At 49.1% G+C, this 15,322-nt stretch overlaps 1 protein-coding gene across 1 annotated transcript in view; it reads left to right on the top strand.

Moving 5' to 3' along the window:
• Window positions 1–11,059: 11,059 nt before the first annotated feature.
• Window positions 11,060–15,322, top strand: part of EMP1 (epithelial membrane protein 1) — a 37,228-nt gene continuing 32,965 nt past the window's right edge. The window contains exon 1 of the mRNA XM_015423535.1: window positions 11,060–11,190. The gene's annotated coding sequence lies outside the window, so the exon portion shown is untranslated. The remainder of the gene's footprint in view (window positions 11,191–15,322) is intronic.

Raw genomic sequence — 15,322 nt, forward strand, 5'->3', positions numbered from 1 at the left:
GCACAGAGCACAGTTGCTCTTTCCTAGGGCTGAATTCCTAGGTCCCCTCGTCTGGTCCTTTAACTGGCCTATGAGTTTGCTCTTCCCCACGTTCCACTCTTCCTGATTTCAAAGTTAGCAGGGAGAATTTTTTTTAAAAAATCCAGACTTGCAGCATGCAGTTTGCCACAGGATGTGCGCTGGGCCAATGACGTGATTCCTTCCTACCCAAATAGGGTTGCCAGCCTTCAGGTGGGGCCTGGGGATCTCCCGCTTTTACCACTGATCTCCATCTGACAGAGATCAGCTCCCCCGGAGAAAATGGCTGCTTTGAAGGGGAGACTCTATGGCACTGGACCAGGCTGAGGCCCCTCCCCTCCCCAAACCCCACCCTCTCCTGGCTCCACCCCCAAAGTCTCCAGGTATTTTCCAAACCAGATTTGGCAACCCTATACCCAAATGTCACTCGAGACCACTAATATGCCACATTCCCAGATATCAAGAAAACAAACATCCCAGGAGTTAAGGGAGGGGCTGTGGCTCCAGAGCAGGGTGCCGGCTTTGCATGCCAAAGGTCCTCCGTTCAGTCTCTGGCAACCCCACGCAAAGGTAGCAGGGATCAGAAATGGGAAGGCATCTCTCTGCCTGGAGCTGCTGCAGTGCTGCAGTAGATGGATCCAGCTTGATACAAGGCAGAATATATGTGCGGTTCACTAGGACCAGAATTCTGGGTACGTGAACTAGGACAGAATCACTTGCCCGTGGACAAAGCGGGGGTGGGTGGGATATTTTGCTTTCCCCCCAGAAGGTCCTGCTGCATCCTCAGAAGCTGTTCCTGAGTTTCTCTCAGCAGCTTGATAGGACTTGGAAGAAAACTGCTTTGAGAAGGGGAGCCCCAGAAGTTGTGGTGTGCAAGGGAAGCTTCCTGCCTAGCTCTCTGGATTGCGACCTTCCTCAGAAGGAAGGAAAACATTTGTGGGCGCACTAAACATGGCCTATGAGCCCATCATGGGATGTTAAACCTCTTATTATCTCAGAACCAGGGAGCCCTGTGAAATATGCAATGCATCCCGCATTGTAAAACTGGAACTCTCTTTTCCTGCGGCATCAATGAAAGCTCCTATTCCTGGCTCTGAAGGCAGTGCGTGACAAATTCAGTTCATCACAATGTTCTGAAGCACATCACATGCCTCTGTAATCACATGGATGCCTTCAGACCTTGTGCACACTCCTTCAGGACAGCCATCAAACAGCATTTCAAGCTTCCTGTTACATGCCTTTCTTCCAAACCTCTTGTCACCCTTTTGGAGAGCCAGCTGTGATGTGATGGTTAAAAGCGGCGGACTCTAATCTGGTGCACCGGGTTTGATCCCCCACTCCTCTGTATGCAGCCAGCTGGGTGACCTTGAGCCAGTCACAGTTCTCTCAGAGCTCTTTCAGCCCCACCTGCCTCACAGGGTGCCTATTGTGGGGAGAGGAAGGGGAGGCAATTGTAGGCCGCTCCAAGACGCCTTTGGGTAGTGTGTCATGGCAGGATCAGGGGGCGTGACGCAAGCAAGCAAAAGTCCAGAAGCAGTCCGAGGTCAAGCCGAGCAAATCAGGCAGCAAGGTTCAAACAGGTTTAAATCACAGTCCAAAAGCAGGGTCAGACATACCAGAGTTTCAAGTCCATAAATCACAATGATACCAAAGGAGTCAGAGATGAACGCAGGGTCAACGAAGCCGAGGGTCAAAAGCCGAGGATCAAGCAGATAAGAATTCCACAAGGTCTAGAGCAGAGATGCAAGGATTCAGGTCCTGACAAACGATGTTTGCCAGTACAAATGACTGCTGGCAACAGACTTGGAGATATACAGTGCTAGCTAATCAACTCATTAGCTAGCCGGAAGCGAGGTCAGGATCCTGTCAATATTCAGGGCTAAGAGATCTTCTGGCACGCATGCGTGCATTCTGTCTTCGCTCTCTCAGCTGCTGTCTCCGTACATTCCGGAGCCTGGTTACAGGTGGTGGTGAGTCTGATGACGAATTACTGGGATGCAGCAGAGACTGATCCCTTGCAGGTGTTCCCTGGGAGGCTCTATCCTCCTCACCACTTAGATAGCTTTCAGCTACAGGATCCAGTCTTTGCCTCTCTGCTGCAGTACTGTCCTCAGGAGCCTGTAAGTCCACAGGCTCCTGGCTGGCAGCTGCCTCCTCAGGGGCATCAGCAAGGGCTGGCATGACATCAGCAGGGGCAGGCATGACATAGTGAAAGGTGGGATATAAAACCAACTTTTATTCTTTTCACTGATAAATTACAACTATCAGCTTGCAAACACTTTGTAAGAGTCTTATTGCTCATTTGCCTGGAATGGCAATTCATGTTCCACCTCCACATATAACATGCATGTCCCCAGAAAGTGGAATTATTTCTCCACTACCTATGGACCAAATTGCGGCCGCGTTCAGACTGGCAGTTTGCAGCGCTAGAGAGTCGCGTCAAAGAAGACCCAGAACAGCTTGGTCGCGGTATTCCCATTCACACTGCAGCAAATGAAGCGGGAGGATACTGTGGAGGAAGTGCAAGGGAACATTCGCACTGTTGGCCCGCCCCTGACAGGCTGTTAGTGGCTGTTTCTGTGCTCCGCTGCATGCGCCTATGCGCATGGGTGCCTGCCGTGGAAACAGTCAGCGCCTATTATCAATGACTGCGGGTTGTTCCCACCTTACAGCGATTGCGTTCATGCGTCAGGGAACTGGAATCAACCCGCTCTCCACACGGTTTGCTACCACTTCCACCAGGTACTTTTAAAACTCGGGAGGGAAGCGGTACAAGACGGTACAGGGCCGGCCCGAGGTTGTCCTGCGCTCTAGGTGAGCGCAGGTGCCAACCTCCCGGCGGGGCCTGGAGATGGGAGATGGGAGGAAGGGAGAGCCGGCCGACAGCGAGGTGGTGCCAAGGGAAGCCCTTCCCCTGGACCGCCCGGGGACCTCGCGTGGGGTGTGTGTGGGGCGGCGGCACAGGAGGCACCCTGCAGAGGCCCGTCGGGAAGCCGGGGAGGGGGAGGCGGGGTGCGGAGGATAAGGGAGACCTTCTCCTCCTCTCCCTCCCCCTGTCGAGAGAGCAAGAAGGAAGGAGGCAAGCAGCGGGAGCCGCAGCAGCCTCGGAGCTCCACCGGGGCGGGGAAGAGAGCCGAGCCAGGCTCCCCCCCACCTCCCAAGGCACGCTCTCTCAATGGGGGGGGAGAGGAAGAGAAGGTCTCCCTTATCCTCCCCACCCCACTTTCCTGTATCGAGAGGCAGGGGGGAGCGCGCCCTGCTGCTGGCTGGCTGGCACGGCAAGCCCCAGCACGGCTCCTCGTCCAGTGGGAGAAGGTAGGTGGGCAAGGAGCCAGACTAGGGATCACCAGCCAGCCAGCAGCAGGGCGCGCTTACCTTTGTGGGGGAACTTTGGCGGCCCATCCAGGGCCCGCCACCCTATCCAGGCTCCTCGCCCAGTGGGCTGGGGCTCGCGCATGCCAGCCAGCAGCAGGGCGCGCTTATCTTTAGTCCTGCTGCGACGCCTGCAGCAGCTCCGAGGTGGAGGGCTGGCTGGCTGGCGGGGAGCTCAGGCCCCGGCAGAGTTTTAGGAAATGCTGCGCCGTCGGTGGCGCCGCGGCCTCAACTTTGCGCATGGGGGGGATGGGGAGGAGAGGAGAGGATTGTGTGTATGGAGGAGGGGAAGGGAGGCTGAGAGGAGGTAGGTGGGCCTCCCCCCTCCCCCATGCACAAAGTTAAGGCTGCGGCACCACTGGCGCCGCGCTTTCTAAAACTCTCCCAGCGCCTCAGCGCAGGGGCGCTTCCCGCCAGCCAGCCCTCCACCTCAGAGCTGCTGCAGGCGTCGCCAGGCAGGACTAAAGGTAAGCGCGCCCTGCTGCTGGCTGGCTGGCGCAGCAAGCCCCAGCCCGGCTCCTTGCCCAGTAGGGGAAGGTAGGTGGGCGAGGAGCCGGGCTGGGTCTCGCGTGCACCAGCTAGCAGCAGGGCGCGCTTACCTTTGGGGGGGGAACTTTGGCGCCCCCATCCAGGGCCCGCCGCCCCATCCAGGGCATGGTGCTCTAGGCCAACGTCTAGTTGGCCTAGCAGGTGAGCCGGCCCTGAGTACGGCTGGGGGACACTGGACAGCTGTGCCTGTGTGAACCCGCCCCTTTAATCCGCTAGTGAAATGCTCCTGAAACGTTTGGCTGTCGGGCCAAATTGCCAGTCTGAACGCAGCCTATAAGTCACACTGGAGTTTCATGGCTGGAACTCCCAGATGCGTTATATGTCCCAAAATGAGTGGTGTGGGGTGAATTGGGACCATGGCCCTGAAAAAGTGGGATGTAAGTCTTCCTCCCTTCCCTATGTGCTCTTTACCTGATAAAACATTCAGCTGCTTTAAGATACTTCTCTCTCCCCCCCTCCACCTGGGCTTACAACAGGACTGGGGTAGGGCACATTTGATAGTTAACCCCTACCTTCCAAGGCACTGTAGCCACAATCCATACCAGTCCCTCCTCTGGCTGCTTTTTATGGCCCAGTCAGACACCTGGTGTTCCAATCTTGAAACTCCACCATCGTGTGTAGTTTGACCCTTATTTCTCGGGCCGTGACAAATGGAGATCTGTCATACGAGAGTTTATGCAACCAAGTATACTGCATGTTACTGCAAGAAACTGACATTTGTGAGGCAGGCTGATGTTTTGTCTGCACAACACAGCTTGTATTTTCAGCTCGCTTGCTGACCTTCCTGGGCTTGTCCTGCCAGAATAACTTGTACTCTCTCCTCCATCCAGTATCTCCGAGGAGTCAAGTGAGGACAGTCCCCTCTAATCCACCTTTCAAGGGGTTTGAAGAGATGAATGCCATAACGGGGGGGGGGGGAGTTGAAAAACTGGCATCATTCAACTGGTTTGAGATAATAGCCCAAAATGATGGACTTTGTGTTGGTTTGAAAACTTACTTGGACCTTCACATTCCATGTAGTTTATTCAAGGTTTAAACCCGTCAAAAAGTCAATAGACGGGTTTGAAACACAGGAGCTTCCTGTGTTTCAGGATTAGCCACTAGCACTGAATCAAGCTTGCCAACTTTTATACTCTGAACCAGAGGCACTCCATTTTAGGGCTGACCTCCTCACTTTGCCTTCATCCTCATAATTTTCAAGTGTTGATCATGGATTGTCTCATAGACCCATTCATCCACTCCTTGATCTCAGTGACCTCACTCCTCTCTCATTCACAACTGTGCAGCCCACAGTAATTCTCTTGGGTGGCAAAGTATGGGCATGTCCTGATTTAGGTCTATTAATTCTTCATCTTGCCAACCCTACATGTCATCACAAAGGGATTTCTAGCAGTTGGGGACTGTTGCTCACGGACAGAGAAGTACAGGGAATTCCTATCTGAAAAGAAAGGTTTTCGTGGCCCCAACACCAAGGGGAGGGTGTGGGGGAGGCTGCCGAAGGGCAAGCCCATTATTCCTTGAGCCCCATTAACTCGTTTATGACCCGGGTTTGAATAATATGTGCGCGACCTGGCTTGGAATAAATTGGCCACAGCTTCATTGGTTATAGCTATAAAAAGCCTTGGCACAGCATGGGGAGCTAGATCCTGGACATCAACTGACCCACTGGCCAGTCAATGATCTCCTGGCCACCCCGGCCCACTGGCTGGGACTGTGTGGACCATGGGGGATGACCACCACTAAGTGGTCTCCCCTGTCACCTGAGTGTGAGGGTAGCTCCTGGCAGCCGCTGGGCAGGGCACGCCCCTTGAAATTCCTCACCTCAAGATCCCTTAAGGGGATCACCATACTCAGGAAAATAGGCATGCAGGCCGGCTTTCCTGTGAATGGATCCAGCTACATGCTGATACCACCACAAGAGCCGGACCTCCTGCCATCCGGCTCCCACCAATGCTCCTATAGCTGTAGCCAACCCTATAGGTCAGAAGTGTCGAACTCATTTGTCATGAGGGCTGGATCTGACATAAATGTCACTTTGCCAGGCCAAACCATGTGTGCCACAAAATGCAAGATGAGGTACCAGAGATATAAACTTTATAAAGATGATTTCAGATGCTGAATGGCAATAGGCTTGATTGGGTGTGATATGCAGAAGGGTAGCAGCAGGCATGGAGATATCATCACTGGTAATGAGACAGGAAACCTAGGTCTCAGTTTTGGTCCAGGAGGATTCAGTCCATGAAGATGCAAAGAATGAATGGACATAAGTCTGAAGAAATGAGCAGTGGCTCACTAAAGCTCATAAAAAGGTCAAGGTTTCCCTTGCTTGAAAGCCAGTCGAATTCGACTCTAGGGGGCGGTGCTCATCTCCGTTTCCAAGCCAAAGAGCCAGCGCTGTCGGAAGACTTTTCCATGGCCATGTGGCCAACATGACTAAAAGCCAAGGCGCATGGAACACTGCTGCCTTTCCACCGAAGTGGTAATTATTTATGTACTTGCAGTTTCTTGCTTTCAAACTGCTAGGTTGGCAGGAGCTGGGGCCAGAGACAGGTGCTCATTCTGTCAGACGGCACTAGGGTCTTGAACAGTCAAACTACCGACCTTCCAGCCTGCAGTTCAGCGTCTTAACCTCTGAGCCACCATGGCCCTACTAAAGCTCATACCTTGTCACAAATTTTGCTACTGGACTGTTACTCTTTCAACAGCTATAAGAAACCAGAACATTCAAAAACCAGTGGGGTTTTAACCTTCCAGGGCATTCAGGTTGCTGACCTAAGAGTAGTAGTTCTCTTACAAAGGAATTTTAAAGAGAAATTAGAAAGAGAGACTGATGAATTGCAACTGATAATGAAGCTCAATGCATTCTCCTGGGCTGAATTGAGACCTAGGTTTCTTCTCTCATTACCAATGGCTGCTATTGTTATTTGGCATCTGAGATCACTCTCCAAGATATAAGGACAGATGGACTCACGTTCCGGCTGTATCTGAAGAAGTGAGCAGTGACTCCTGAAAGCTCATGCCCTGCAATAAATTTTGTTAGTCTTTAAGGTGCTACTGGGCTCTTGCTCCCTTCCACTAATAAAGATTGCAAGCTGTGCTGTTAGGTTTCTTTTATTATTATTTTTTCATCTGTTAGAACTGGAAAGGGGATTGCTCCAAGTGAAATAATGTGTTGCTTTCAAAATCCACGCACTGCTAGTGATGATAATAAAAAAGTTTAGAGGGGGGGGGGTTAATGTGAACAAAGACAGCCAGTGAGGTGGGATGGGAGAGATGGAGACCATGTGTTGAACTGGAATATATGGAACTATAAATGTATTTTTAAGTACTTAGCCATCTACTTCCATGGAATCCAATCCAAGTGTTGTAATTCCTAACCAGGGTCTCTTTTAAAGAAAATCCCAGATAGGCAAAGAGAAACCCAATCTTTTCTTTTAAAAAAACAACACAAAAACTTTTCAGAATAAGCCAAAACAATTTCCCATTACTTCCCATTATTCCAGATGCACCTCTTTTCTGCCCCCCTTCCTTTTCTAACGTGTGTGTGTGTGAGAAAGAGAGAGAGTGGTATATTCAATGTGACCAATGTCTGTATGAAAACGCAGTGATTGAAACACCATGTGAAGCTTCGTCCTGGGCTAGGATCCTAATCCCTCAATTACTATTGGTAGCCCAGGAAGAGCCGACCAATCACCAACATCCAGTTGAATGAGAGGGAACAATTGTGATTGTACCTTATTCGTGCAACCTCATAGGTTGTTATTGTAAAATAGGGCGTGGCTACATTAGCCGGGAGAGTTTAAAAGTTGATCTGTTTGGAGTTGAGTTACGAGTTGCTGAATAAAGCTGATTTTTTGCTGAATCACTCTCTGACTCATTTGTTAAGTAGCCGACTTAACAGAGAGAGAGAGAGAGAGAGAGAGAGAGAGAGAGAGATCAGGTCTCACACTAAACAGCAGAGCAGGCTTGTCAGAAGAATCTCACTCTATCTCTCACTGCCCCTCCCCCTCTCAGTATGCATACACAGGAAAGCTTATATCTGGAATAAAACTTTGTTGGTCTTGAAGGTGCCATGGGACTCCCTCTCCAAATGAGGGAAGAGAGGCTAGGCAATGCAGCAGCAGCCCCAGGAGAGGAAGCAGGAGGAAGCTTTTCTTTGCTGCGCACACGTGCGCTCTCTTTTTCCTACCCGCTTGCTTCCTTAAGGAGGAAGAGAGGGCTTTGGAGATGCAGCAGCAGTAATGAATGGGAAATTCAAGCACTTCCTCATGGACTGTATACCAGCCCTGCAGGGGCCAGATATGGCCCACAGGCCGCATGATTGACACCCTTGGTATAGGCCATCCCTAAGACCATGCAGCCAAATATCCATCCCCAGTGAGATAGGTCGACCCTGTTAGGCTGAAACAGACCCTGTTAGGCTGCCAGTCGATGCAAAATGTCCAGATGGTGGACCCTATGGCCCCCATGACCTTCACACGCTTGCCCAACGTATTGGTCATCTTTCTCCTTCCCACATAGATCCGCTCTAGGCAGAGGGCCCCATACCAAGAGCATCGCTCTAGCCAATCAGACCAGAATATGGTCACTGCTGGGAGCTCCTCCCTCAACATCTGCAGGTCCATCTTGGCCCAGTACGCCGTCAATGCCTGTGTGAGCCCCCAAGTCATTTGTACCAAGTTGTATCACTAGTGCACTGGGATGCTGGTGATGACACAAGCAGTGCCATACTGTGGTTAGAAGGGTGTCCCATGTCATACCTCGCTCACTGATCCAAGTAACTCGCACCGTATCGTGCAGGTCAAGGTCCCCGCCCAGCCCCACAAGGCCGCATCGATGTTTGTCTAATACACAAGACTGTGCCAAAAGATCCAAATGGACTTCGCTGGTCGCCTGAAACTGAATGAGTCAATGTTAAGCACCAGGAGTCAGCTGTTGACAAATGTTTGTCTGGTACACCTCAGATTGCCATTTCCCAGTGGCCTGGATACTATAATAGAGCAGCTGCAGAGATAGTGAGTGAGAGCCAGCAGATGCTGAGAAAATACAAGATTAATTCTGAGTAGGAGACGTAGAGCATGGGCTCCAAGTATAAAGTGACCTGATGAAGCATTGAGGGAAACAGATTGTTTACCCAGGAAATCTGTAGTTGCATGGCAATTGTTGGAAGCAGCAGCAGCACTGCATGACGTAAAATAAAGAAACAAAAGAAGAAGAAGCAAGTTCGTGGACTGTAATTGGACTAGAATCATTTTTGCACAGTGAACATTGGTGGGGTACGACCTCCAGGTGGTGGCTGCTATTACATCTGAACTCTGGGCGACAGAGATCGGTTCACCTGGAGAAAACGGCCACTTTGGAAGGTGGACTCTATGACATTAAGTCCCTCTTCAGGCTCCACCCCCAATACATCCAGGTATTTCCCAACCCAGAGCTGGTGACCCTAGGTATAATGCCATAGAGGCCACCCTCCAAAGCAGCCATTTCCTTCAGGGGAATTGATTTCTGTCATATGGAGAAGAACTGCTGTAATTCCAGGATACCTCCAGGCCTCACCTGGAGGATGGCAAGCCTATGGGCTGGTCATTTTGGTTTGGGAGGTTTTTTGCTTGTGCATCGTTTTACAAAACACCATGGTAGTTCTGGTTTCCTCCCCATATCTGGGTTTCACAGCTGAAAAAAATAGTGACATTTTAAAAAATAAAATTGGGCCGCAAAACAAGAAACCCCCACCCCCAAACAAAAAGAACATTTTAAAAGTAAGTTCACCACAATCATGCTGGGCAAAAAAAAAAAAAAAAAATCTGCCTTGTGATCCTTCTAATTAAATATGGACTGTTCCAGAGAAGCACTTTCTACTAGGCAACCAATTGTGTCATGATCACGGGCTGCTCTGATTGGCTGCCTTCCCATGCTCAAGCAGTAGTGAGCTCATTTAGTACATGGTTGCAAGCCTGTTCCCTGGTCATTCCAGGGAGAAAGCACATTCCAGCTGGCTACTGTCCAATGATGCGGCCAGGTGGTATTCCCCCTGAAACAGCGTTCTTCCTGGACAGGAGGAGTGTAACTTCCCAATGGCCCTTTGACTTCCAGCCAGTGGCAGGGGCCACAGTGTCTTTCTCCATGCTTCTGCAGACCCTTGATATTCCCCCACCTGCCTCAGGACTGTCTTGTGTCAATGCAGAGAGACTGAATGAGCTTCACCCACACCGCTCCCTGAGTTGTCCAGCCTGGGAAGCAGTGAACCACAATAGGTCCTTGGAGGGATTCCTTATAGACTCTCTCATACCATGAAGACCCAAACAAAATGCCATATGAAAAAAAGCGCGATTTGCCTGGGTCCATGCACCCAGATGACTATGTCCCAAGAATGCTTGACCCCTAACTCTCTACTTCCCCACAGCCCCGACATCACAATCGGAAGCCCCCAGCATGAATGGTACCACGCTGAGTGGGCTGAATGAGACCATGCTGCCCACCAAACCGGCAGCCCCTTGCATGTGGGTGTGCCTTCAGAGAACAGATGTGAGTTTTGGTCTCGCAGTATTACCATGGAGCCTCTGAATGACACACCCTGAAGCCGGATTTCCAGGCATTCCAACGAGCCAGAGTTCATGGACAACCTACCCAGATCCCCGAGTGCTCCTTTCTATGAATGATCAACATTCTCTGCATTGTGGCAGAGGAAGGTGGGGTCGGATAATGACTCATGAGGGCAACACCACCCTCGGTACCCAAGCAGTTGTTTGCCTGCTCATGTGCACTGTTACCACATTGGTGACTGCACTTTGTTTTATATGGTTGGCAACCAGACCTCAAGTTTTCCTAAACAGACCTGGCCTGTGTGTCTTCCCTGTCTCTTGCATTACTCACTGGGCTGGAGGTTGCTCTTTCGGCTGCCGGCTACCCCCTCCCCTCCACTGCTTACTCCAGTCCTTGCCTTGAGTCACTGGAAAGAGACTTTGCAATTGCTGGTTCCCGCCCAGCAACTCCTGGCTGGCTGCCAAGAAAGCAGGGCGTAGTGTATTCATTCTTTTCTCTCTCTTTTTTTTCTTGAAAGCCAGACTGATTCATAGAAACTGTTTTAAAACACAGTCAAAAGACACCACCCCGTTGCACATCCCAATACACCAGCAGGGGAAACTTATAACCCCGCCAGCCTGGACACTCCCTTCACTGCAGTTTTGGGCTTCAAGGCAACAGGCGTGCAAGACTGCCGGCTCCCTCCACACCAGACCCTTCTCCCTCCAGGTAAGCTTGTTTTCCACATACCTTTCTGCAGTGCTTGAGATATTTGCAAGCTTCTCTTCTTTTCTGGCCCCCAGAAACTCTTGCTTTTCTTTCCTCGGAATCCATGCTTGGAAGTCTCAGAGTGTTTCATCCCTAACAGTAGAGCCCTAAACAAACTTACACCCTTCTAAGCACATTGACTTCAATGGACTTAAAAGAGTGTAAGTCTGCTTTGGATTGCACCACAAGGCACTCACCCCTTTGGAATTTACTCTGCTTAGAAAGTCCAGCTGCCTTCCCTGCAGGAACCTTTCCCCAGGCCAGGCAGATGAGCCCAGGCACTGCAGGGACGCCTTGCCAGAGACAGTCACAACCTGGGTGCTGAGAGAGCAGCAAAAGCAGAAGCCCCTTGTGTGTGTGCAGATCTGAGAGGAGGGTTGGCACATTCCTTGAACAGGACATTTGCAAACTCGACTGGCAGGCAATGTCCTCGTCTCCAGGGGAATTGCAAGTAAAGGCAGTGCTGGTATTTTACCACTCTGGGAAGAACAGGTTACAGCAGACCTGGGCTGAGCTCCCTCCCGAGCCCCACAGCGGAGAGAATTTCATTCAACTTGGAGAGACTCCTTATCTCCCCACTCACAAGACACCCAAGGCACCCTGAGGTTGAACAAATTAAGGAGAAAAGGAGGTGGTGCTGACAAAGAAGAATAGAATTATGCATGCTGAAGGCAGTTCTGTGGAGGAAAACTAGTTCAGGGGATGATTCCCCAGTCTGGCACACTCTCTCGTCCTCACCCGGCTCTCAGCAAGTCCTCTGATTTGTTTCTTCTGATTAGCCATTAATAGATGAACCGTGTGCTTGTTTTGTTGAAACCATTAATTAATGAATGGGTACAATTATTTTATTATTTGAATGTGGCTCGTACCATGGGCCAGTGGTGTTCAGGAATGCAGAGGACATTATTATCTGAGGCATTGTGTGTACCCCACGATGCTCATGCTAAATACTACCTCTACAGTGTTCTATTTTAATTGATGAATACTATCAATTGACTGGAAGTTATCTAGATCTAGAAATCTAGACTCAGCTGATAGCCCTCCTGAGATCTTCCAAGTGGGTTTGGCTCTGCCTGAATTGCTGCCCTTCCTTTGCACCTCAGACGCAGCCACATTCCAGTGGTGGATGAAACCAGAGAGCATTTTTAAGATGATTGCAGCCCAGTCTTATCCATGATTACTCAAAAGTTACTCCCACTGTGTTTATTGGGGCTTGCTCCTGGCTCAGTGTGCATAGGATTGGGGCTATAGAGATCCTCACACACACACACAAAAACCCCTTGTTAGTGAGAGCACTGTTGCTCTTGAGAGACTTTTTAAAAACGCATTTGATCAGAAGAGGGGTGGAGAGATGTTATTTGACTACACTTGCAATCTTCTTGAAGGAGTGCAGCTTTACCTAGATGTGGTCCATTCCAACACATTAGAGAAAGATGGAAGGGGGGAAAAACCAACCCGAAAATCAAGTCAGGAACAAATAAGTTGAGCAACTAGAGAATAAAATAAAATAAAATAGAACTTTTTATTACACATTGCACAGGATTTTAGGATTAAAAACAACATATATAGGGTACCATTAAAAACTCAGGTTGCAGTATACGGTAACAAGATAGAGTTGCACATCCAATAACAGAGAATCACAATAATGATTACACGTGTATATTAATCAGAGGACCCAATGAGTTTTGGCCCTGAGAGCCTTCTTCAGTGGTCAAAATTATACTAACACACACCTAAAACTATAATCTTTTTCAGGCCAGGCAGTTTGTATATGAGCTACTAAAAAAGTGAAGCTCCAAATAATGGTTATAAATCAATTCTGCATAGACTGAGGAGCCCTCACTCATCAGAGATGGTAACAAAGTACTACCATTCTAGTTAAATCCCCAGTGTGGGTTCATGTGCAAACCAGAGACCAAATCTCTTTGGTTAATATAGGCCCCGGTCACACGGGCCAGATATCATGGGGGGGGGAGGCGTGGCTAATTGCCCCGGTGCAGTTTGATCCGCGATTACACGATCAGACGCACCAGCGGCACACCACAGGTCCTTCCCTCAGCAACGGTGGGTAAACGAGGGACTGGAGGGGAATGCCACACACCGGATCAATCACACCATGGGAGTCTGGAGGCAGCCCATGGCAAACGTTTACTAGTACTTTGGAGGTACTACTTTCTTAACGTGCATTTTCGGCAGTAAGCCACGGGTGCGCTCCACTTCCCAGATGTGGGGTGTGATCGCGCCCGGATAATCCGCCCACCATCCGTGCCTCTCCCGCGGCAACTTTGCCGTGTGACCGGGGCCATACATGTGTAACTACTATTGTGATTCTCTGTTATTGGACATGGAACTCCATCTTGTTGCTCTATACTACAATCTGAGTTTTTAATGGCACCCTATATATGTTGTTTTTAATCCTAAAATTCTGCGCACGGTGTAATATAGTTGTATTTTATTTTACCTTTCCAACATGTTTTCTTTAAGAGGAAGGCACTATCTGTGCACATGCAGTAAAGGGAATAACTTTGGTTGAAGGAACAGTTCAGTTTGCCCCTGGTGTAAATAAATCAGCCATTTTAAGGATTTTCTTCAGCAGTCTCAGCCAAGTATTCCATATCATCTAGTTTTGTCTCTGGATTCCACCCTTGCTCTTAGTGAAGATGTTCAGTCTATAAAATGGGTAAGCTCCAGAACAACAGGATCTTGCTGCTAGACAATATGGCAGAGCAGAGTTATGTAGCTAAGCAGACAGTTGTTTGGATTTCCAGAACCAGGGTCCTCAGTATCCTATCAATATCAGTAGTATGTGTTTCTTGATAAGATCAATGTTACATTATATAGAGCACTGAGACTTCAACTACCATTATGCTCAACATGATAGGGGTTTTGAGATTTTTAAACACAGGGGTGCAATCCAGATTGTTTTCATATGCGTTTGATCCTCTGTTGAACATGCACACTAATGCATACTAGAAAGAGTCATTGTTAAAGTGAAGAAACTCCATAGCCAATGTAAGTTGAGTGTTTGCATTATAGACTTGGGAAATGCAAAAGGCCCATCTGGAGGGCTCACCATTAGGTTCAAGCCTCCCCTCCTAATTTAGAAGTGGTCCTAAGAGCCAGTCCCATTGAGAAGACCCGCAGAGAAGTAAACAAGGCTCATCTATGAGAGTTTTGTGTCCTCCAGACTCACCCCACCCATGCTTCCCACCTATTGGCTAAAGCATAACTGATGAAGTTCATGAATGGTCAGAACTCATGAGCAGGGAAGCTGTGTCCAAAAATCTGTTCACATTGCAGCTCTGCACTGGGCACATAGGGAATCCAAGACGATTGGGTGGTGCATGACATGTGAAATGCCATGTGACAGGGAGCATGACAAAGACTGTATGGTTCTGCCAACAGCCATTCTCAGATGTTTCAGTTGACTCAGACTATGGTGTGTAGAAATAGGGCTGAAAAGATGCAACTTGCTCAAGAAATATCACATGGCCTCGCCTACTGCTGCTTCCCATGGGGCTGTTCTGTGATCAAGGTGCAAATAAGACTGTCAAGGACACAAGTCAAGGACACAAGAAGGAGCCCTGCTGGATCAGACAACGTCCAAATAGTTTATAAGACTAATTTGTATTTATATTTTTGTCATTGCAAAGCCTAAGGATGGAATTAAGCCCTAACATCAGCCTTGAAGTGTGCATCAGAGTAAACTTGAAGATCAAATCAAATGTACAATGGAAGTTCCACATCCATAACACCATAACACCCAGCGATTTGTAAAAGCTGTTATCAGACATGCTCTAGTGCTGCTTTCACACATCATTAAATAATGATAATGGATTTTCTTATGTGAAACAGGAGAATCCAGTTGCAAATGATTGGTGTAGTGCACTGAGAACATTAGCCAAAGCATGTGAAACCAGCTAGGGTGTTGCTTTGAAAAAGAGGTTAGGGGTTCATTTGAAACATTGTTTTGTTTTGCTTTCCTTAAATCAGTATGTTGTAAGGAAATGAAAAACATCAGTGGAAAGGCAACATACCAGAGATCCTGATTACATCCCAAGGCAGAGCAGCAGGAAGGCTGTCCCTACCAGTG

The sequence above is a fragment of the Gekko japonicus genome, unplaced genomic scaffold (genome assembly GCF_001447785.1).
Source record: "Gekko japonicus isolate JY-2015 unplaced genomic scaffold, Gekko_japonicus_V1.1 scaffold3327, whole genome shotgun sequence".
Taxonomy (NCBI): domain Eukaryota; kingdom Metazoa; phylum Chordata; class Lepidosauria; order Squamata; family Gekkonidae; genus Gekko; species Gekko japonicus.